The sequence below is a fragment of the Urocampus carinirostris genome, chromosome 8, assembly GCF_059441175.1.
Source record: "Urocampus carinirostris isolate Australia breed hairy pipefish chromosome 8, RoL_Ucar_1.0, whole genome shotgun sequence".
In the NCBI taxonomy this organism is placed as follows: Eukaryota; Metazoa; Chordata; class Actinopteri; order Syngnathiformes; family Syngnathidae; genus Urocampus; species Urocampus carinirostris.
The window spans coordinates 43292843-43317417 of NC_142356.1; the positions used below are offsets into that span (position 1 = coordinate 43292843).

The 24575-nt window shown below is 42.4% G+C and overlaps 1 protein-coding gene and 1 long non-coding RNA gene across 4 annotated transcripts in view; both read right to left on the reverse strand.

Moving 5' to 3' along the window:
- LOC148361950 (uncharacterized) overlaps window positions 1-24575 on the reverse strand; it is a 294325-nt gene that overhangs the window by 198530 nt on the left and 71220 nt on the right. The window lies entirely within an intron of this gene.
- LOC148361953 (uncharacterized) lies at window positions 5409-5651 on the reverse strand. The gene is made up of 2 exons (XR_015851054.1): window positions 5617-5651; window positions 5409-5507 (listed from the first exon to the last, which is right to left on the reverse strand). It is a non-coding gene; the product is annotated as an uncharacterized LOC148361953 (long non-coding RNA).

The following is a 24575-nucleotide window of genomic DNA, read 5'->3' on the forward strand; positions in this document are numbered from 1 at the left end:
GATAATATTATTCGTGATTACAAACTTAACTTGATTGGTCTATGTGAAACTTGCTTGAGACCGGATGAGTTTTTACTGTTAAATGAGGCTTCTCCTCAAGACTACGTGAGCAGCCATGTAGCACGCCCAATTTATGTAGTAACTACTTATCGCGCACCAGGGCCATACACAGCTTTCTTAGACGAATTCGCTGAACTTTTGTCTGAACTAGTAACCTATGCAGACAAAATTATAATTATGGGGGACTTTAACATTCATATGAACTCCCCACTCAGTTCACTTACTATTGCGTTTCAGTCTCTAATTGATGCATTTGGTTTTAATCAACTGGTTGATTTGCCAACTCATAAAGATGGAAATACGCTAGAAGTCGTTCTGACTCGAGGAGTTTCAACCTCAAACATGACGGTGTTACTGTGTACTACAGTTTTCTCAGATCATTATTTAGTTACATTCGAAGTTCTAGCTAAATGTAGTACTAAAAAAGCTGAAGGATTTAGCAGACGCAATATAAGCATTGGCAGTTTTTTAGCTCTCCGATCTTCTTTCAGGAGCAGTTGCGTCCTTTCCTTCATACAAAGGCTCTATCGATTCACTCATGAATTAGTTTAATGCTACCCTGGCTAGTGTCCTGGATTCAGTAGCGCCTATACGGCCTAAATCACGACCTAAAACACGCAAGCCTTGGTTTACTGATGAAACTAGATCCCTTAAACCAGAATGCAGGAAATATAAAAGAAAATGGCGCGCCATCAAGCTTGAGGTTTTCCATCAAACCTGGTGTGACAGCTTGTGTTGTGGAAAAGAGTCGTGCTGACATCAGACTTTCGGGAAAAGTCTTGGCAGACGAATTAAGTACAAACACCTCCCCTAAGGGAAGCATTTGACCTGCCAAGACTTTCTGAGAAAACTGCGGCGAAAACATTTCCGAAGAAAGATACGAAACACCTTTCTTAAGGGAAGCATTTGACCTGCCAAGACTTTCTGAGAAAACTGAGGGAAAAACATTTCCGAAAAAGTTACGTAAGCCCTCTCGCGGGGCTGAACCCCCCTTTCAGTTTTACTCCTTTGAAGCTATAAAAGCTCTGTTATGTCTAAGATTTTCTGAGTTCTCTTGTAACGCTGAAGATGCAAAAATAAAACAAGAAACTCCCTCTTACGTAATCTGCATTCCTGCATTTCTTTGAACGCATACAAGAAGAATTCATTAATTCTCGAACGTATATTTCTCCAACATTTACTGGCGCCCAACATGAAATTGGCAAAAGAATCGAGATTTCTCGTCGTGAGGAGCTGCCCCGACGAGCAATTGAGGTAAGGACACATTTTTTTTCTCGGGGTAAGTTGAGGTGCAGGGGTCTGTGACGTGAGAGCCAAATTATTGTCAAATCGTGCACGTGGTTTTCGTCCGCAGTCAGGCCCATTTTGGACGGATGAGATACATTGAGTATAGATTGAGTTGAGATTTCTGTCCGACAATAATCCTGTGCTCAGGGATTTTTGTGATTTTTTTGGTTTTGGACGGCTGCCAGATCTGGATAAGATGCAGCGGGTCGGTATTTGTACATTGAGAGACGGTTAATTCCGGTCCGTATAATTGTCTTGAGATCTGTGTAAAAAGCGGTGATGAGACGTCATCATGGCTGAAGTGACAGTTCGAGAGTAGACGATCTATATATAGTTCATACGGGAAATATTTTTTATGTGTTTCCCTAGACGACTGAGGATTGGGGGGATGACATGCAAGTTACATTTAAGGACAAGTGTGGTGCATGGAACTTCGCCATTTTCTGCAATCTGAAAGGTTATACCGACGTTAGAAAATGAGCAGTTAATCAGATGTTTTATTATTAAGGTAAAGTCGCATAGAAAAAGCAATGCAAAGACTGTGTGTGTGAATTACTAACATATTTCTACTCTATTTTGTATGTGCGTGTGTGTTCGTGTCGTTCGCGTGTCTTGGAAAACTTTTTTTGTAAGAGTGTGTGCCAGCTTGCACCAAATTTGCGTGTATTCTCTCTGTCTGTGAATGTGTGTTCGGCCGAGTCTAGGGGTATGATTCTCGCTTGGGGTGCGAGAGGTCCCGGGTTTCGGTTCAGTTTCTCCCTCTTCTCCGTTCCCCCTCTCCGTTGCCCCAACCCCCCCCCCCCCCCCCCCCCCAATCCGCCTTCTTCTCCCTGCGTGGATGTATGTGAGTGTTTCCAGATGTTCTCTGCTCTCTGACTGGGGGCTTAACTGTTTGTGTGCTGTAAACGACGCTGTGCGAGAGACGCTTTGTTTTTCTTTTTTTGGGGGGGGTTAAGAAGGGGGTCTTGAAAAAATACATGAAAAGTGGAGTGACTACTTTTCCTCACCCGCGAGGACACAGTGGTAATAGAGAATGACTTGAAAGCACAAAGTGGTTTTAAGAATAAGTGAAAACAGGATGTAAAAATACTGCGCGATTGGTGTTTATGATAGATATAGGAAACTTACCTTACTGGGAAATACATTAGGATGAATGATTCATCCAGCGCTTTGTCTGCATGTGGCCTCTGGAATTGAGATCTGGTTCCGTTAAACATCGCAATGCTCTGGCAGACAAAATTCGTGTACGACTAAGCCCAATCTAGTGGGAGGAGCCGGGTCCGCCCGAAGATGAATATTCATGAAAGGGGTTGAGCCGGAATGAACTGTTTGTGTCCAAGCAGAAGCAGACGTGCGGGCCGAGCAGAGGAAAGGGCCCCCACCATTATGAGCCTACTCAGCCCCTCCCGATTTGGGAAAAACAGCAACAAACAACCAAATCAGCCCCAAGTTTGCAAAAGCAAGGTCAGTACACAATAATTGAATGAATATGAACATTCTTGTGCCAGTGAAGCTTTTGGGATTGCGTCATCCGGACAAGGCCAAGCTGATTGAAAAGGTGTCACAAAAATGGGAGAAGAGGACGAAGAATCTTCAACCGGCGTGGCCGAAAGGGGGTACGTTAGATACATACACTTGTGGCGTCATGGAGGTGAGAATCATGGACTACAAGTCTGGCAAAGATAGCAAGAAACGAAAGGAGAAGAGGAATACTGAAGAAGAGGTTTTGAAGCTGTTTAAGACTGAAGGAGTGCATTATAGGGAGAAAATTAGGGAAGGACTGATTCGACTAAAAGATAAATTATTGAACGCTGAAATGACAACAGCTGGGTTGTATCCAAATTTGGTCGGGACAATGAAAATAAATGGGGATTTCAAATATGATGAAGGAGGAGGAGACGAGATGGAATCGCCAGCACGAAACCTGGGCAACGCGCCAACAAGTCCTCAACATCCTCCTATCCCGAAGCATTGTAGCACGGGGAGAAAGTTCGACGGAGCGGAAGTAAAGAACCGCTCGACTGCTATGCAGAAAGGAATGGAACAGTCAAGGGAAAGTCAGGTGAATCGTTTTGGGTCGACATGGGAGCCGGAGTACGGTCCGCGCTACCATTAGGGAATTTGAACAAGAGATAGGTAGTCTTCACGCAAGAGCTTAGGCAAGAGGGAACAGTGAAAGACCTGGACCGTCAGCGAATGCGACTGGAAATTATGACCTAAGGTATAGGCCAAATATCCGGCCGCCAGAGAGGTATACAGACCCTGGTCAGTTTCCAATTCTAATCAAGGGAAACAAAGGTCAGTACATCCCTTGGCAGACGCTCGACCTTGCTGGTCTGATCTCCCGACTGCCAGACATACATGAAGGTGCTGGGAAGTGGATTCGACGGTTTGAAGAAGAGACTATTGGCAAGCTGCTAGCCATCGGCGATATCAAGTCAGTATTGGCGCAATGTGTAGGTGCTTCAACGATGGAGAATATTTTGCGTCACAGCAACAATGGATGGATGATCGATATAATGGCGGATGGAACTGAATTTAACGCCTACCGTGCAGTAGTGTGGAGAGCACTACGGGATGAATACCCTGCCAAGATTGATCCAAAGGCATTAAAAGGTGAAACTCTCGGCGAAACTGAGAATCCAGCTTCATACATCGGCAGGCAGCTCCAACGATGGAAGCAGGAGACGGAGGAAGTGGAGAACAGCCCTATACTTTCCACTCTGTTCCGCAATGCAGTCATCGGAGCCCTGCCAATACAAGTTCAAAGTAAGCTGGAGGATGTCGTAGGGTTAACCTCAATGCCATACAGGGAGTTCCGTGACCATGTTGTCCACGCCATTGAAAAATTCAGAAAGGATCAACAAAGGCAGCAGGACTTAGAAAGAGCTGAACAACAGAAACTCACTCAGATGCAGCTCTCTGACCTGCAGAATAAAACTAAATTGAAGACTCAAGCACCTGTACTGGACCAACCCTTCCAGGCAAGCATGACGGCGCCGCCTATCGCTCCATCAACCCAACAACCGCTTCCGGTTGTTAATGTTTATCAGCAACAGCCATTTGTCCGGCGACCCTACAGAGCAGTACAGGGCCAAATGCCTGCCTGGGGTCGAGGTGCCCCAAGACGGAACGGGCAAGCGCCCACAGGCCAAGCGATCGTGTGCTGGAAATGTCATGGGCCTGGCCACTTTGCGCAAAACTGTTCAGCAACCGGTCCAGGGGGATGGAGAGAACCAAAGGGGGGCCCGTCAAAGCAAGGAGGAGGATCTCCAGGTGCAGGTCCAAGATATTGGCATTAGGGGGGCCCAGAGAATCCTGTGGGGGAGGCCCAATTCACAATACATGCAGGGGAAACTGGCAGGGAACCAATAATACAAGTCAAAGTCGAAGGCAACAAAATCCCAATGCTAGTTGACACCGGAGCTACATATACCTGCATAAGTTCGGAGTATGCCTCAAACCTCCCTATGTCCGGCAAATTGGTAAGAACAATAGGATTGCCGGGATCAAAACAAACCATTCCAATGACAGACCCAGTGAAAATCTCTACTGAAGAGGGTGAAATTATGATACCCATTCTTGTGTCAGATGAAACACCAGTAAGTTTGCTGGGAAGAGACAATTTGTGTAAGCTTGGAGTCAAATTGTGGTGCACTCCCGACGGGGTGTATCTGGACAGGATTGGACTCAAAAAACAAATGCTACAACAAAGCAAATGTGCAAAGGTCTATTGGCTGGAAAATCTACAAGAGCCTGTAAATGAAATTGTGAAAACCTGGGAACCTGTCATAAAAATACAGCTTCCAGAGGCATTCAAGCCAACAACATTATCATTGCACTATGTCAGGGGTCGGGAACCTTTTTTGCTGAAAGAGCCGAAAAAACCCAAATTTTAAAATCTAATCCTAGGAGAGCAATATGTATATTTTAATACCAAAAACAGCCAAATGGAAGAGGAAAATCAATGAGTTTATAGTATAATAAGACAGAATTTATTTTGAACAACATTGTAAGTTAATAACAAAAACTAACAATTATTTATAATTATAACAATCAACTGGTCTGCAGGCTGAGGTTTTATTCATATCTGTCCATGTTTACTTGCCCGCTCTGCTTGTTCACCGCTGTCTGAGGCCCTCAGGTCAGCAATTTCTTATCTAAATCGAAGAAGACCAACAATATATATATTATAATAAGACTGTTATAACACGTTGTTCAAAATAAAATTAAAGGTATTTATTGATAAGAAAAGTACTTCTGACTTACTATTAATGCGACTTTTGGTGTTGCATGGTTTTGCTGATTTGTTTTGTAGTCCGGTTGGTTGGTGGTGAGGTTCAGCTTCATGCAGGCGTTTAGGCTTCCATCTTTTAAACGTGATCGCAGGTTGGTTTTGATGTGTTTTAGGTGTGAGAACGACTGTTCGCATGCATACGTAGATCCAAACAAGGTCAATACAGCAAGACTCACACGCTGCAGTGTTTTGTACGTGACGGGAAGCGCGTTCCAGGTTTTGACAATCAGCTGGTCTGCGCGCTGAAGTCTGTCCATGTCTGTCCATTTGTGTTTGCCTGCCAGCTCTGCTTGTTCTCGTGCAAGGGTTTCCAAATCTTCATTCAGTGACTTGAACTTATTAACCCACATGTCTGTGGCCTTCAGGTCAGCAACTTCTACTTCAAAATCTCTGACAGAGACATTGGGGATGAAACTCAGGTTTACTTTGTCCAAATCACACTCGTGCGGATGAGTGATGAATTGAAAAAGACTAGTGTGCTCACGAAAGTCCCCAAAGCGTGCTTTGAATGACGTCAGGAGAGAAGATGTGAAAACTGCGAGCTGATGGAGATCAAAATGTTCAGGGGAGTCACTTGCTGTGCACTCATCTTTAAATACTTTCAGTTTTTCAAAGTGTAGTAAACGACCAGTCTCAATATCCGCAGTAAAGATTTCCAGCTTGTTTTGAAATGCAAAGACTGCCTGTTGAAGGGATAAGACTGTATTTCCAATGCCTTGCATTTTCACATTGAGATGGTTCAGATGTCCAGTCATGTCCACAAGATAATAAAACTTGAGGAGCCACTCAGTGTTCGCTAGCTGGGGATACTCGATGCCTTTCATTTGAAGAAAAGTCCGTATTTCGCTCAGGCAAGCTGCAAAACGGCTAAGCACCTTCCCTCTTGACAGCCAACGCACATTACTGTGCAAAACAAGACCGGGATAATTATTCTCCACTTCATCCAACAGTGCTTTAAACTGGCGATCGTTTAAAGCTCGGGCAACAATAAAGTTGACCACCCGAATGACCAGTGACATCACGTCATCAAGCTGCTTGTCACACATTTGCGCACAAAGTACCTCCTGATGTAGAATACAGTGGAAGCTGAGGATGGGTCTGTTCTGCTCACGAAGCAGCGCTACAAATCCTCTGTTTTTCCCCACCATGCACGGAGCACCATCGGTACACACAGAAATAAGTTTATCCATTGGTAGATTCTTTTCATTTGCAAACTCCATGAAAGACTTGAATAAATCCTCTCCTCTCGTCGTCCCTTTTAGTGGCAAAACGGCAAGACTTTCCTCACGCAGCGAGTCACCGTCAACATAGCGTGCAATAATACTGAACTGGGATAAATGACTGACATCTGTTGATTCATCCAAAGCGAGGGAAAAAACTCTGCTACATTTATGTCATTCACTTGTTTTTTCTCCACTTGTTTCGACATCATGATGGCACGATCGTGCACAGTTCTTGCTGAAAGAGGCATATCTTTTATCCGTTTGATTATTTTATCTTTATCCTTAAAGTCGTCAAAAAGCTCGTTGGCCACATCAAGCATGAATGATTTGGCATAATCGCCATCTGTAAACGGTTTCCCGCTCCTCACAATTGCTAAAGAACCAGCAAAGCTAGCAGAGTTAAAATCACCTTGTTTGGCCCATACACGGAGCTGCTGCTGACTCGCCTGGACTGTAGAAAGTAGTTCTTGACAGGCCTTCTTTCTCTTGTCTCCCACTGGATATTTCGCTGAAAATGTGGCATGGCGTGTGTCGAAGTGTCTCTTTATATTTGACCATTTCATCGAGGAAATGTTATCATTGCATATAAGACACACTGCACAACCTGCTCTCTCAATAAAGGCAAATTGCTCTGTCCATTCCTGCTGAAACGTACGGTAATCTTCATCGCTTTTCCTTTTCGTCATCTTGATTAGAAGGGTTCACCCTGCATAAAAAAAGCTAACCAAAAACGAAAGGAAATATTTCTTCTTTGCTTCAAAATGACTTGTGCAGATTGTTGTAAATTATCAATTAAAATTAGACTTTCCGGGTAGCGGACCTTCCCGCTCACCGGAGAACAGATTGGCTCTTCGCTGCGTGCCTGAACGAAAAGTTGCAGGTGAAAATATATATAAATTAAAATGTGTGTATTTATTTATTTATTTTTTTTTACATGTTTTTTTCTGACTTTATTATTATTATTAATTATTTTGCTAAAGTAACATTATTAGTAAAATTTGTTTCGTTCAGAAATTTTCAGAGAGCCAGATGCCGTCATCAAAAGAGCCATATATGGCTCGCGAGCCATAGGTTCCCGACCCCTGCACTATGTATTATGACTCATCCTGCAGTATGGTCTACAAGGAAATATGGGACAAACAAACAAAGAACACCACAGTGGAAGTTTGGGCCGACTGCCTCCTGATTGGCCGTCAGGGTGCAGCTCTAAACATCAAACCAAACGACTTCACCTCGCAGTGGTTCGGAGTGCCGGAATCAGAACCACATATTGCATTAGTTGTCAACAAAGGATTCAGATCTAAAGACCTAAGTCCCATGGTGAAAGCAGCGAAGAGCGTGAGATGGATTGAAACTGAAGATTCGGAAATGACGATCTCAGACGAAGTTGGTATGGTGAGAATACCGTGTGAAATGAAAATGGATGCGAAACCTTGGGTGATTACCATACCAGAGGCGACACAAGCTGTTCAAGATGAAGAAAAACAAGAGGACGTATTGAGACAAGAAATGCTGAAACATGTTCCGAAGGAGGTGTGGTCAAACCACGACACCGATGTTGGATTGGTAAAATCAACAAATCCAGCTGAAATAAAATTGAAACGGGGAACGAAGTTGCCGTTTCGACCACAATATCCGCTGAAGCCAGAAGCGGAAGCAGGAATACAGAAGACGATCGACGGACTGCTCAAGGCTGGAGTACTAATTGAGTTGCGAAGTCCATGCAACACTCCGATTTTTACAGTTCTCAAATCGGACAAATCTAAATACAGATTGGTGCATGATTTGAGAGCGGTAAATGAGGTTGTCCAGGATTGGCCAGCTGAAGTTCCAAATCCAAATACCAGCCTCCAAACGCAAAGTACTTCACAGTAATTGATCTTTGTTCAGCATTCTTTAGTATTCCGTTATCTGAAGACTCATGGTATCTCTTTGCATTCACATACCGAAGAAAGCAGTACAGTTACACACGGTTGCCACAAGGCTTCAAACATAGTCCTCATATGTTCAACTAAGTACTACGTAATGACCTGGAAGGCCAAGACATCGATAGTACACTGATACAATATGTTGATGACCTGCTAATCTGCTCAGCAACGCTCGAAGAATGTCATAGAGACTCAATCAGAGTCCTAAATAGACTGGCTGGAACAGGACACAAGGCTTCACCAGCCAAATTACAATACTGTCAGCCGCAAGTGGAATATCTGGGAAGACTCATTTCACAAGGAAGCATTGCAATGACACCAGAGCAGCTTGGGGGAGTCAGCAAAGCTCCAAAACCTCAGACAGTCGGACAAATGATGACCTTCCTTGGAATGACGGGATTCATCTCTGAGTGGATTGAGGACTACGCATGGAAGACTAACCCATTGAGGGACTTGATGAAAGAAGCACAGTACAGTTTGGAAGCAAAGAGGATTCAAAAAATCGGATGGGAGCCCAATTCAACATCATCAACAAATCACGGAACTAATGTCTGCAATGATGTTACCATCGAAATTAGCCATCATCAAGTGCCAGGCACACAGAAGAGGAGATGATGCAGTAATACGTGGGAACAATGCAGCGGAAGAAGCAGCCAAAGAAGTGTCAAAAAGCAAAGTTGCTGTCCTTGCACCTATGGTTTCACTGGAACCGATAGCAACGCCAGAAGATATAATCCTGATTCAAGGCAACGCAAGCCTGAACGAAAAGACACTGTGGAGAGAGAGGGGTGCTACCTGTGATGATAAAGGACTTTGGAGATTACATGAAGGACTGATTATTGCTCCAGTGTCACTGCTGACTATGTTGATATCGGAAGCGCACAATATAGATCATTGTGCAAGGGGGGAGGTTGTAAAAAAGTTGAAGAAACAAGGTTACTGGTCTCCATATTTACAGGCCACGGTAGACGAAGTGCTCAACCAGTGTGAAATCTGTGCAGAGAATAACATCAGGAAATGCGTACGAGCACCGAATGGATTTGTTCCAGTCCCACAGGGGCTGTTTAAGCATTTAGTTATTGATTATGTAGATATGATCAACCGATTTAGTCGTTGGGTTGAAGCAGTACCATCAAAAGATCTAGGCGCGGAAACAGTAATTTTTATTCCGCGATTTGGCATACCGTCAGAATTAAGCTCAGATAACGGTGCGGCATTTGTTCAAAAGGTCGTGAAGGGCATCCTACAAAAATTACATATTAAACACAGTTGGGTGCGGTGTATCACCCACAAAGTCAGGGGATGGTGGAAAGAGTAAATGGAACATTAAAATCAAAGATAAACAAGATCTGTGCGAGTACTAAGCTCAACTGGGTGGATGCGCTGCCGTTAGCGCTGATGAGTTATCGTATGCAAACTCATCGGATCACACATTTAACACCGCATGAAATGCTAACAGGCAGACCAATGCCAGCGCCGCATTTGAGAGGTCCCTATAAGGGGCCGCCGCTTGAGCAACTACAAACTGAACTGAGAGACTATATGAGACAATTGACGGCTATCCAGAAGGCCATCTCCCTGCAGGTGAAGAGACAAGAGTCCATGGTCAAACAACCATTCGAGAAGACGGTGGTCCCAGAGGATCTCGTCTACATCAAGGTGTTTCGACGAAAGTGGAACCAACCGAGGCGTGAGGGACCATACACCGTCGTAAGGGCAACTCAACCTGGTACCATCTGAACCACTGTACTAAGGCTCACGCTGCCACCGTCAATGAGACCAACCAAGATCAACAGGGCAGTAACGTTAAATTAGGAAAACAAGATGTGGAAGATAAAGTTGTGTGTGATAATAAGTTGTCTGATATGGTTGTTACTAGAAGTAGAGCTCGAGAAATCGCAGCGGCGAATGAAAATCGCGGGTACGGAAAGGTATACCGCGAGAGACATGACAGATGAAGAATGTATAGCATGCTCGATGGCGCCGCCAGGCGTTTCAATTGTAATTCCAGAAAAACATAATATGAAGACATGTGCAGAGGAGCAGCGGCGGATTTGCAAAGACCCAAGATTTGCTTCACAAGTCTTTGTGGTTAAACCTCCTCCACTGCCAATGTGTACGATAGAATGTAGATTTACTTCTGGTCAAAGAGCTGGACATTATTATCCAAGGCTAACATCAACACCTGAGAAAATTAGGTATAGGATGTGTAGAGAATTTCAACAAACAACGGACCAAAAAGGCCCTCCAACAAGGTATCGAGTAGATCGAACCGTTGAGTGTGAATGTGATGCGAATGGTGGGTATAAGTATAGTGGCCTAATTGGACACGAGGTAGGAAACACGACAGTGAAGTGTAAGACAACTTGGGTTTTATCCTGGTTTCCACACGCAAAGATGGATCCTATATTTCCAGAGAAAACAATATGGTTTGAAAATCCGGGTATGCATGATCAGTCATGCGAAAACATAACAATGACAATTCCGGACAAACATTATTTTAGGGATCAATCAGTCGCAGTAGCAGACAGTTACTGGATGTGTGGGGGTGACTATTTAAGGAACAGGCTCCCACAAAATTGGATAGGATTGTGTACACTTGCGAGAATGAAAGTACCTGTCCATATAATGTATAAGGGGGTTTATGAGGTACTAAGAACTCCTGGAGAAGCCAGAGTTAAGAGAGCATATGTTCCGGATGGACGAGTGTATCTAGATGCCATCGGACAACCGAGAGGAATTCCAGATGAATTTAAAGCTAGGAATGAAATTAAGTCTGGATTGAAATCGATATTTATCTGGATAACTCCAAACAAGAACTCAGAATGGATTAATTACATTTATTACAACCAACAATGTTTTATTAATTACACTAACGAGGCCTTTGGTGCAATAGGAGAACAATTACATGAGACATCTAGGATGGCCTGGCAGAATCGTCAGGCCCTCGATTTTCTCTTAGCCAGTAAAGGAGGCGTGTGTCAAATGATAAAAGAGGAATGCTGTACTTATATACCTTTAAATACAGCCGAATCAGGTAGCTTCACAAAAGCAATGTCAAAGATTTGTGAGTTAAGCAATGAAGTGACAGTAAATACTGAAAAGAACAGTATCTCCTTTGATTGGTTCTCATCTACATTTGGGTACTGGGGTGGTCTGTTAGAGAAAGGGGGAATTCTTGTACTAACCGTCGTAATAGTTATGTTTTTGTTGTGTTTCTGTATCATACCTATTCTAAAAAGAGGAATGCTTAAGACTTTTGGAGAACAAATGACAGTATTGGCTGGTACTAAGGTGGCAGAAGCTCAATTAGCACAGTTAGTGATTGAATATCCAAGCTTATTTCTGAGCGAGGAAGAACAGATGACTCAACTGAATTCAACACCTTGAATTTTATCTGGCAACGTCAACAGTCAGGAAAACCTACACTAGATAATGGAGCATCTGCGGGAATTTTGACCGCCAGAATTTTGTTTTTATTTTCGATTCGGGTAATTCTGTCTGTGTATTGGTAGCTATGATTTATGATACTTTACCACTACCCTGTATTAATTTTTTGATTTTAATTTCCGTTCAGGGTGGGAGGTAAACTCCTTTGTATGATGATCTGGACTAAATGCAATATCCAATAGTACTTTCGTTAGACACGCAACACACTATAGCGCTAGGAATAATAGCTACAAATATATTGGTTTCTAATTGTGATTCTCTTGTTGGTATGTCACACTGCCAGGGAGTAAGATGCTGACTGAGATGGTCAGGATGCATCGTCGCTTCCGCGTTTTGGGCTGCATGGAAACTGAGCATGATGCCTGCTGGGATGATCTCTCACTCCGACATCTGACTTCACGACACCCGATGACGAATACGGCGAAGCAGGGTCTTCAAAGTGTTCACGGGGGTCAGGCCTAAGGCCAAAATGTATACTGTATTGCTATCCAATCATGCACTCATGTTGAAATGTATCAACGACTATAACCAGAAGTTTGTACTGTTGTAACCGCTGTTATTACTTGTCAGTTCATATATGCATGTACCCTTAACATGTACCGAGCAACCATCGGCAGTCTACGTGTATAACCCAGTATGTACGGATAAAGATAAATGCAGAGGGGGATTAGTGTATGGGTTGAAATGTTCAAGTCAAGTGTTTGGAGTGTCGGAGTTTTTTTGTAAATGAAACATAAACAACGAAAGTTAGAATAATCACAGCAGGCTGACCGCCAGAATTTTGTTTTTATTTTCGATTCGGGTAATTCTGTCCGTGTATTGGTAGCTATGATTTATGATACTTTACCACTACCCTGTATTAATTTTTCGATTTTAATTTCCGTTCAGGGTGGGAGGTAAACTCCCAAAGGGGGGATTTGTTGTGGAAAAGAGTCGTGCTGACATCAGACTTTCGAGAAAAGTCTTGGTAGACGAATTAAGTACAAACACCTCCCTTAAGGGAAGCATTTGACCTGCCAAGACTTTCTGAGAAAACTGCGGCGAAAACATTTCCGAAGAAAGATACGAAACACCTTTCTTAACGGAAGCATTTGACCTGCCAAGACTTTCTGAGATAACTGAGGGAAAAACATTTCCTGAAGAAGTTACGTAAGCCCTCTTGCGGGGCTGAACCCCCCTTTCAGTTTTACTCCTTTGAAGCTATAAAAGCTCTGTTATGTCTAAGATTTTCTGAGTTCTCTTGTAACGCTGAAAATGCAAAAATAAAACAAGAAACTCCCTCTTACGTCATCAACATTCCTGCATTTCTTTAAACGCATATGAGAAGAATTAATTAATTCTCGAAACTATATTTCTCCAACACTTATTAAAGTATAAAGCGGCCCTTGCCTCTGCAAAATCAGCCTACCTTTCGAAAGTGATTGCTTCACAAAAGAACAACCCCAAAATCCTTTTCGACACTGTAGCATTGCTTACAAGGCAACAGATTATCCCAGATAGTTCCACCCATTCAGCCCATGTCTTAATAGTCTTCTTTAATAAGAAGATTCAAAGCATACAGGAAGAATTTGCTAAAGACAATATTAATACAACACAAACTAAAGGGCTGAAATCTATAGATGCACGACATGGTGGCTGTCCAGGGAATTTGTCCCGTTTTAGTGAACTGTCACTCGATAATCTTAAACAGGTGGTGAATACGGCCAAACCGACGACTTGCCTGTTCGACCCACTTCCAGTTTCGCTTATTAAAGGTCTTTTTGGGGTCCTTGGACCTTCAGTTCGAAATATTATAAACATATCACTCTCCTCAGGTGTAGTTCCAGCGGCTTTTAAGTCCGCCATTATTAAACCCACACTTAAACGACCCAACCTTGATCCAGAAAGCTTAGGTAATTATAGACCTGTGTCAAACCTCCCGTTTCTTTCTAAAGTACTTGAAAAAGTAGCGGCACAGCAGCTGAATGATTTCATATCCGAGAACAATCTTTTTGAATCAATACAATCAGGATTCAGGGCTAACCACTCTACTGAGACAGCTCTGATTAAGGTAACCAATGATCTCCTACTGGCAATGGACTCTTTTGCTGCTGCTGGACCCTAGTGCTGCTTTTGACACAGTGGAGCATAATATCCTACTAGAACGGCTGGAAAAATGGATTGGTCTCTCAGGAACCGTCCTCTCATGGTTCAGATCCTACCTCTCAGATAGGACGCACTGTGTTAAATATGGCGAAATGACATCTGAGCGTGTTAGTGTTAGCTGTGGTGTTCCGCAGGGTTCCGCACTATAAGGCGCACCGGGTTATAGGGCGCACCCCCAAAAAATAATATTTGGTCCTATATTTTCCATACATAAGGCGCACCGGATTATAAGGCGCTACAATGGGAACGTCGACAAAACAGTCAGATAGTTCAGTCAAACTTATTACCCTCTTAACGTTCCGAAAGCTTGCAAAGAAGCAAAAAGGTGTCTCAGCCATGTACGGAAACAGTGTCTGTACGATGTCACCAATCACTCAAATGCATCGTTCCAAATATCATTAGGAAGGTTAAAGTCTTGGGATTCAAGAAATGCCAACCATTCCTTAGTTTCTATTTTCTTTTTCGCTCGCAACTTTACTGTGCATATGACAATAAACACTTTGAATTGTGTTTAATTTAAAAAAAGACCCATCACAGAAACGTCGATCACTCTGAAACAAGATACTGGGAAAATATATAGCTCACCGAAGTCGTTGCGTTCAATAATAATGTGCAACCGTGGTTCTCTTATAGTGTAGTAAATCCAGAAGAGTAAAATATTTACAAATACAGAATGGTAAAACATGTTTTCTCTGTAGACAACCAAACTTGCCATTCACATTCATCTTTTTCGGCCAATTGCAGGCTTTGTTTTGCCCCTTTAGCCTATGCGATCCTGTAAATGATAAAAAGGATCCGCCCCCTTTACCTCCGAATAACTCTAGCAAATAGTGATCGATTCAACTGATGATTGACACATTGGTTAGCAAATAAAACGCCGGTATATAAATCCCAGCATACACCGCGGACTACCTCGCTTTCGGAGGAAAATCTAGTCGGCGGCTGCTTGCATTAGTTGCAAGACTTTGCGACTTAATATTGATCCATATAAAAGGTGCACTGTATTATAAGGCGCATGGTCAGCTTTTGAAAAAAATTAAGACTTTTAGGTAAGCCTTATAGTGCGGAAAATACGGTACTAAGTCTGTTAACAGTTCCAAAAATTCATCCAAAGAATTTAAGTATGGTCCAGGTGGGCGATACACAACAACTACATAAATTGGTTTTGACATTAAGGACCTCATAACAAGTGCTTCAAACGTTTTAAAAACAGTAGGGGTACCAGGAGTAAATTTCAACTTACCTTCCGGTATAAGAGCAACGCCTCCACCTTTTTTGCATGGTCGTTCCAAGTGCGAACTCACAAAGTTAGGGGGAGAAGCCTCATTTAACACTACAAACTCATTTGGTTTTAACCAGGTCTCACAAAGGCCAATAAGGTTAAGATTGTGTTCATTAATGAGTTCATTGACAAGTAAAGCTTTGGAGGCTAGTGATCTAATATTCAGAAGTCCAAGTTTCAGCACTGTGGACTGAGCTGAACCCTTTCCAGAGTTTTGAACCTTAATGGCAACCTTAGCGGTAACCTCCACAGGATTATACTGCCAGTCCCGGGTCCCGTGTCTGGCATGACGGCTGATGCTGTCCGAATTCCATACCACAGGAATGTTGTTGACAGGTGGAGTAGCAGGACGACTAGTGGTAGAAAATTATTTTATTTCTTCTCCCTCCTCACCTAACAAGGGAGAATCAGAGGTAAGAAGCACAGAAGAAGATGCTATATAAGAGTACAGATCAGGGTGTTTGGAGCAGGCAATGGAACACTCTAAACTACAAAAACTAAGTGAATTACATGAATCTAGAATAGCGCTAGTTAGCTCTAGCATTACAGACTCCACACCCGTGATTACAGGTTCACTAATCACCTGTGACCTGGCCTGCCCTAGTGTACCCTGTCATGGAAGGCTTAAACAGTAAGCTATATTTTTAGAAAGAGTGAGAGCACCTTCCCAGTTAGGGTGAAGGCCATCTCTCCTCAGCAGGTCAGGTCGGCCCCAGAAAGCAGGCCAGTTATCCACATACCTAAATCCCTGCTGACTACAGAAACTTGCCAGCCACCGGTTTAGCGAGACCAGTCTGCTAAACCTCTCATCATTGCCTCTCGCAGGCAAGGTGCCAGAGACAATTACTCGATGCCGACTCATCTTGCTGGCGAGATTACAGGTCCTAGCAATATTTTTCTTTGTAATCTCAGATTGCCTCATTTTAGTATCATTTGAGCCGACGTGAATGACTATATCAGTGTAGCTAGCCCTATCCTGGTGTCTAGATTTGCATGTCAGCTCCCTCAAATTAGCCTCAATGTCGGGTGCTCTGGTCCCAGAAATACACATAACCGTGGCTGGGGTGCTAAACTTTATGTTACGGGTGATGGAGTCACCGCGATTAGCATGCCGTTTAGGGCTAGTGCTAACCGGACTGGCAGGTTCGCTACAACCCACGCTAGCAGTGGTGTCCTAACATTTTCCTTTGCACCTAACATTTTCCTTTTAAACCGCTCTAGCTCCCGGACACGTCCCTCTAGAAGGGCTACTTGCCCACTGAAACGGGAGCAACCTTTACAACAACCCATACTCACTTGTGAGTAGTCAGAAGCCAAACAGCGTCTTAACAGCCGTGGGAGGGGTTGCCCTTATTGAAGACGATGATGATCGAGAATTCGTCTCATACGCGTTCACAGAGAAAGCAGGAATCAATGGCGTGAAAGGGAGCTCTTGTTTATTGATGCAACAATCTCAACAAGAAAACTCAGAGAATCTCAGATATGCGTGGGTCTTTATAGTTTCAACACAGCATGTGTAAACGGTGCAGCCCGTCCCTTTCACGTGGTATGCACAGGGTTCCGTCCTTATTTGGAAGTGTTTTTAAGTTTGGGTCAGTTTGCCCTTTGCCGTTATCTCTTGTCCTCCCTTAAGGAGGATTGTTTGTACTAATTCGTCTGCCGAGACCTTCCCGAAATGTAAGCAACATTTCTCCCAACTGTAAGCAAGTCTTTCTACATGTCAGCAAGTCTCCTGAACAAATGTATGCAAATCTATTCTACAAATGCAAGTTTCTATTCTACAACACCCTTCACTAGCGATCAGCAGCAGCATGACTGTAAAACAGTTGTGCGCAGCACTTACCTTACACCAATCATCGGAGATACTTACCTGAAACTTTTCAAATGTTCGAGATAAAAAATCTCAGTCCAGAATTCTGCTATAGTGGGAATCTAAATCGATCTCGTAGTCACGACGATGTGAGCAACACAAAAACTCCCGCCACTTGATAACCCGGAACTGGAAACAAAATGCCTCTCCTGGCACATACGATAAAACACCAAAATCATTTTACCATCCTAATTAAGACACCATAACATAAGGCCAAGGCAATGATTGCAACTGCAGTAAAGGTTATGAAGAAGGATGGCCCCATTGCTCATGTTAACAGCCGTCACTTGGCACTAAGTAGCCAGCGACTGCATAAGCTTTTTATTTAACAAGCCAAACAGCGCATGAATTCATTCACCTTTGCCAAGTCTACAGTCACCTGAAGTCACGATTACTTACTTTGGCACATTTCTGATTCTACGAGCAGCTTTATCAATCCTGTGGACCTCTTTTTGTCTCAAAATAGAGAGAAAGACCGAAAAAAGGGAGTGAGAAAGAGAACAAAGAGGGAGAAAGATTAAAAGAATGAGAGAAGAGAGAGAAAAAGAGTGAGCATGAGAAAAAGAGAAAAGGGGAAATGGAACAATAGGAGAAAGAGAGAAAAAAGAAAGAAAGAGCGAGAGAGAAATGAATAAAGAAAAATAGAAAAATGGTGAAAAAGAGAAAGCGAAAGAGAGAGAGAGAGAGAGAGAAAGCGGAAAGCAGGCAAAAAGAAACAGAAAAAGAGAGTGAAAGGGGGAAAGAGAGATAAAAAGAAAAAGAAAGAAAATAGGGTGAGAGAGGAAGAGAAAAGGGAGAAAAAAGGAGAGAGATAGTGATAGAAAAGAGAGAGAGAGAAAGAAAGAGAGAAAAGGAATACTACTGAAGTAGTTTTGTGCGTGGTGCCTGGCTTGGGTGACATCAAGTGGACATATTCAAAAGTGCAGCTCATTTTTCTATGGTGCTTCTCTCAGTGTTGACTTGTAAGCCTGATCCGGCCGGCGGGCCACCTGTCTGACACCAGTTAGTAACGTCAAATGCACATAATGAGTGCACAACTCTTCTTATACAGTAGGCCCAGGGATACAGCGTCCCCACCTTTACATGTTTTCACTAGAATATGTTGAGTATTATGTTTTTCGGTCCCTCTGTATGGCATTTTCCTCTCAACATGACATCTTCAAAACTTCAAAAATTCGAACTTTGTGGTGTTCGTGCAGGTCACGTGTTTCACACATTTCTAAGATGCTTGTCTGCTATCTTTCAGCATCATATAAGATGCTGGTCTGTATTCGTTTCTGTCACGTTTTCATCAGGAATGCCGATATGCTATTGGCTGAACTCCCTCCCACCACGCCTTTCTCTTTATCCGATTACGATAGAATCCTGTGGGGTTATTAAAGATTGCGAATAGACACAATACAACACTGTATTTTTTGTACTGTATTTAGGAGCTAAGGGGTCACACGGAGAAGGAAAAATACTGATAACCATGGAAAACAAGCTAATGAATCGCTACCCTTGCTAAGGAATATGGTTGTAACCAATTGACGATCGGGACAATTATTAAGAACTAGGAAGCATGACAATTCTCACAGGCGGAAGTTTAAATTTTAATCCACAGTATCCACCCCTCTCTGCATTCACCCACTAATACGACTGTACCAGTTCAACTCACATCACACCAAAGGTAAATTTAAAAAAAAAAATTTACATGTACATGTATATTCATTTATATGTCATTTAATCAAATACACATATAAGTAGTACTTAGTACATACTATTTTGTTTCTAATGTTGATTATACAGTATATATTTATACAATTTTAATGTTTTTGTCAGAAATACCGGGAGTTTGGAATGCATTAACTAATTACCATAGGTCTCTATACCCAAGACAACATACCTCTCAACTTGTACTCTGTATTTTATGCTTTTTTTTAATTTCAAATTGTGTACACTGTATAACATTTTTTGTCTGGGAACATTCATTTTAAGAAGCAACATTAAGTTTACTACATGTGGGGAAAAAAGATGCTGATAGAATTGTTGCAATTTTAATTTGGTAAATAAAATAAACTTGTTTACACAAATGATCTGAAATGTTTTTATTTTAGATAATCTGTCTTGCTGTAAGTAAATGCTGTATGTTCCGTATTTTGTTCGTAAGGTTTATTATCACATTATAAGGGGATTTGCAAACATTAACAAGGTAAGCAATTAGGACTGTTGCGAATATGACATCTATATATTTGCGAATATTTTTCATTCACGATTTGTGATTTTTTTCTTTCCAACCCCTTTTGTGACAACCCTGACTGAAATGTCGAGAAAATTATGTCAATGCATAGCGACGAACTAGCTGCATCAGACAATCTCGGCGATCTCTTATGTGGTCAGCATGGTGATGCAACTTTTTGTTTCAAAACCACACACCACTTCAGTATTTAGGACACATTTTTGGTTTATACCAGGTGACAGCGGTACACAAAATAACAAAGAAGAGGTCTGCAAACTTTGTTTCAACAAGGTGCCAGTAAAAGGTGCTAAAAGAGCTAAAGTCAAACATAAGTCTTGTCACCCGGTACAATTCGCAGGGCTAGTCGGCTAAGGAAGAATAACAAACAATCCATAGTTGTTCAAAATAATAGCAATGCAATGTGACTAACCAGAAAATCCATGTTTTTTTTAGAATATTTTTATTGTTACATCCCAGACAAATTACCAGTGGGTGCAGTAGATTCTCAGAAAAAGACCCAGCATTCATAACAGGCACGCTCCGAAGGCTCTGCAATTAGGCAAATCGTTCAAAGAGGTGTGTTCTAAAAAAAAAGCAGTGTGACAACCAATATCTGAGTAAATCAATTTTGGGGAAGTGAGAACACAAAACACGCGCGAATCGGTGGTGCCTATTCAAGGATAATGAAGCCAGCACAGGTTGAAAATGCATGTGGGGAGGACAGGTTGTCCAAGACGCTGTTCCAAAGAACAGCGTTCTTTGATTAAAAGGTTGATTGTAGAGGAAAGAACCTATAAAGAGGTGCAGAAACATGTTGGCTGTTCAACTAAAATGATCTCCAATGCCTTAAAATGGGTAGAAACAGCAGAGACACATGGATAAAAGCAGAAGACAACATTTAAAATGCACCGCAGAATAACCGGAATGGCAACGGCTCAGCCAATGATCAGCATCAGGACGATTAAACACAGTCTGCAGTTACCTGTGAGTACTGTGACAATTAGAAAACGTCTGTTTATTTTCAAGAATCCGACGAAAAGTCCCTGTTAAAAAAAGGCATGTACAGATTAGGTTACAATTCACCTAAAAATACATCAAATGGCCTACAGAAAAATAGACGAACATTTTGTGGACAGATGAAAGTAAAATTGTCCTTTTGGGGAGACGACCCCCAAACTCTGAATTCAAACCTCAGTACTCATTGAAGACAGTGAAGCATGGTGGTCCAAGAATTATGGTCTGGGCATCTTTCTCTTACTCTGGTGTTGGGCCCGTTTATCGCATACCAGAGATCATGGATCAGTTTGCGTATGTCAAGATACTTGAAGGGGTTATGATGCCTTATGCTGAAGAGGACATGCCCTTGAAATGGCTGTTTCAACAAGACAACGACCCCAAACAAACCCGAATACGAGCAAAGTCTTGGTTCTAAACCAATAAAATTAGTGTTACGGAGTGGCCAACCCAATCCCCAGATTCCAATCCAATTAGGAACGTGTGGGTAAGGTCAAAAATGCTGTTTGTAAAGCAAAACCAAGAAAGGTAAATGAATTGTGGAATGTTGTTAAGCAATCATGACGTGAACTAACAGCTGAAAGATGCGGAAATTTGGTCGACTTTATGCCACACAGATGTGAAGCAGTTATTCTAAAAAAACTGTGATCATGCAACTAAATATTAGGATTGCTAAATCTTACATTTTTTCAAAATACAAAATATTTTAGAGTTTGTACGGTAAACAGCAGACACTGCTATTTTTTTCAACACACCCCTTTTAACTATTTGCCTAATTGCACAGCCTTCGGAGCGTGCCTATTATGAATCCTGAGTTTTGTTTGTTTTCTGAGAATCTACTGCACCTACTGGTAACTTAATAAAAAATATACTAAAACCAGATATATTCCGGTTAGTCACATTGCACAGCTATTATTTTGAACAGTACTGTATATACATGGAGTTTACACAAGTCAAGACATACAAACAAGACAGTGTAAAATGGCGCACCCTAACTGTTTGCATGACACGGTACATTGCTACGGAAATGCTGACGCTCAATACGGTTGACAAACAAGCAATCAGATACAGGCTGTACAAGTTTGAAAAGCTGTACGACCCTATTCGGCAAAACCCTTTTTAACTTCATATTAAAATTTATACAATGTTAACAGAGATTAAGATGTGCAGTTGTTTCTGTTTTTCAAAAGTTTCTAAGAGAAACTGTGTGTTTACTAAGTGTTTACCGGTCTTTGTTTTCAATAAAAGGGACATTTGGATGCTGCTGTTTGCTGCATTCACTGTGTTGACATCTTAAAACTTGAAAAGAAGCAGACATTTCTCTGCTCCGCTGGTGTATTCACTTTAAGTGTGTGTGTTGTAACTAGTTTTTTTTCTCATTTGTGCACCTCACTTTTTTTACATTTTGCATTTTATTACTGAAATGTTTAGTCAAAGACCATACGGCGTGTTATCTCAGCTGTGAATTGTTTCACAAAACCTTTTAGTTTATCAGGATGAAATACTGCACTGTTGTATTTGTTTTAATAAAAGGACTAGAATGTAAAGTTAATAATGATTTCTTTATTTCTTAATTTTCCTCATGCTGAAGTTTGGAGTTTTTCTTGCTTTTGTGTAGGTTTTAGTTAAAGGATTGTGTAATAATAGTTCGTAGTCCGCACATCCCTTTGAGACTTCTTGTGATTAAGGGCCATACAAGTAAACATGACTTGACTTGATTATTATTGACCTAATTTTTTGTCCATCAGGGGCCAGTCACACAGCCGTTTGCGGCTAAATCACGGCTAAAATTTTGCGGGGTTTTTTTTGCCCGTGGTTGCCCGCGATGGAAAATGCGCAAAATTGGCCAACGCACTGTTCATCGGTGGTATGCCCGCAAAACAGACGCCGGCGACTGTTCCACTTCCCCATTGCGTCATTTCCGCGTCATTTTCTCGTGTGGACCACGGGTATAAAAGCTCCCGAGCCGGTGTTGTGCCCAAATCCGACTCCTACGCAACCCCCCTCCCCTCGCGTGAACGCGCATTCTGCTGCGATCGCTTTTGTTGGAAGCGTGCATTGACGTTGGTGACTTTTTCATCCGCGTTAACAAACGCATTTTGTAGAATACGATCGCACTTTATTGTTTAGATAAACGCGTTATATAGACTAGGATCTCCCAATTGTTATAATTAGCTCACTTTATTGTTTTAATAAGCGTTTTATATAGAATACGATCGCTTTTGTTGGAAGCACAGCAGAATGCGCGTTCACGCGAGGGGGGGAGGATTTTATACGCGGTGTGCATTACCGTTCGATTACGTTCACAACAAAAACAAAGACGGAATGGTTTATGTTGTATTACATTCCCAACAAATGCAAGACGAAGTGGATTTGGTTATATGTTCGCCATTACATTCCCTAAAAGTGAGATAAAACGAGGTAAAGTGGTTGTAGTAGCGAGGGGATGCAAATCTCGGCAGGGATGCATTTCTCGGCATAACACCGGGCTGTAGAAATCATAACCGCTCAAGACACAGTCCCGTGAAGATCAAGATTTCAAGCTATGGCACTGAAGAAGCCAATATGTTATTATTGTAATAGTTTTTCATTTTTATTTTATTATCTTGTTATGAAATGAAAAGAAATGTCAAGAAATAAAGATGGATTAAGACGAGGTCACTACGGTGACCCATGTCCACCCCCTTGATGTCTCGAGCATAACTGACGTGTGCTCGGCAAATCGCGCTATTTATACGCGGAGAAAGGCGTTTGACCGTCACACGCGTAACACGCTAATTTCACGTAATAACACCGCGATACAGGCGCAGAACATGCTATTACCATGCTCCACCCACGATTACCCGCTGAAATTTCCCGTCCTACCCATGTGTAAACACGCCCTGGCCGCGGCCAGAGCACGTCGTTCCGCGTCATTACCTCGTGTGCCGCCCGCGGTTAACACGTGCTCAAAGTTTTGAGCAGCTCAAAACTTTTTCGCACGGCCAACCGCGTGTGAATTTCCGACCGCGAGTAAAGCACTGCTGTTTCTCGTCTATATGGCGGTCTCAAAACGTCCAACAGCGCCCAACAGCATCTGCTTCACGGCCAGAAATTTCTGGCCGTGGTTCAGCCTCGATACGCCCGTGAAAGGCTGTGTACCCGCGCTTTAAAGAATTGAGCAGCGCAAAACTTTTTCGTGCTTCCACCCGCGCGCGAATTTCCGACCGCATGTTAAGCACTGCTGTATCACGTCTGTATGGCGATCTCAAAGCGTCCAATAGCGTCCACCTCACAGGCAGAAATTTCTGGCCGTGATTCAGCCGCAAACGGCTGTGTGACCGGCCCCTTAGATTTCTCTTCTTTATTAAGGTGTACAGTGTATTTTATATTAAGATGAAATTATCATAGTAGCATATAATGCAGAAAGGATTTCCGGGGGACAATTTCTTTATCAATAGTGATGATTTGTGTGACAGTTGGTTGAGTTTGACAGGCATGCAACAATGTCACCTTGTGATCCAAACCTCAAAACTGATACATGTTAAATCCCGGGGGTCTACTGTATTAAAAGACTAAGCATTATGTCTAGGTATAATTTTGTCTCTGCGCTCGAGTTGTAAGGCTTCCCAGTAGAAATCAGATGAATCAGTGTCGCATTATCCAATTTTTCAGATCCGGATGTTGTCCCGCACAACCAGAAGCTAAAAGATACTTTTGGTCAACCGAAGACCAGGAATAAGGCCACAAGAGCATGAAATACGTTTATTGTAATTGCAGCCTCAGGGCTTTTGTGGTAGCCGCTGCAGAAAATTCCCCACC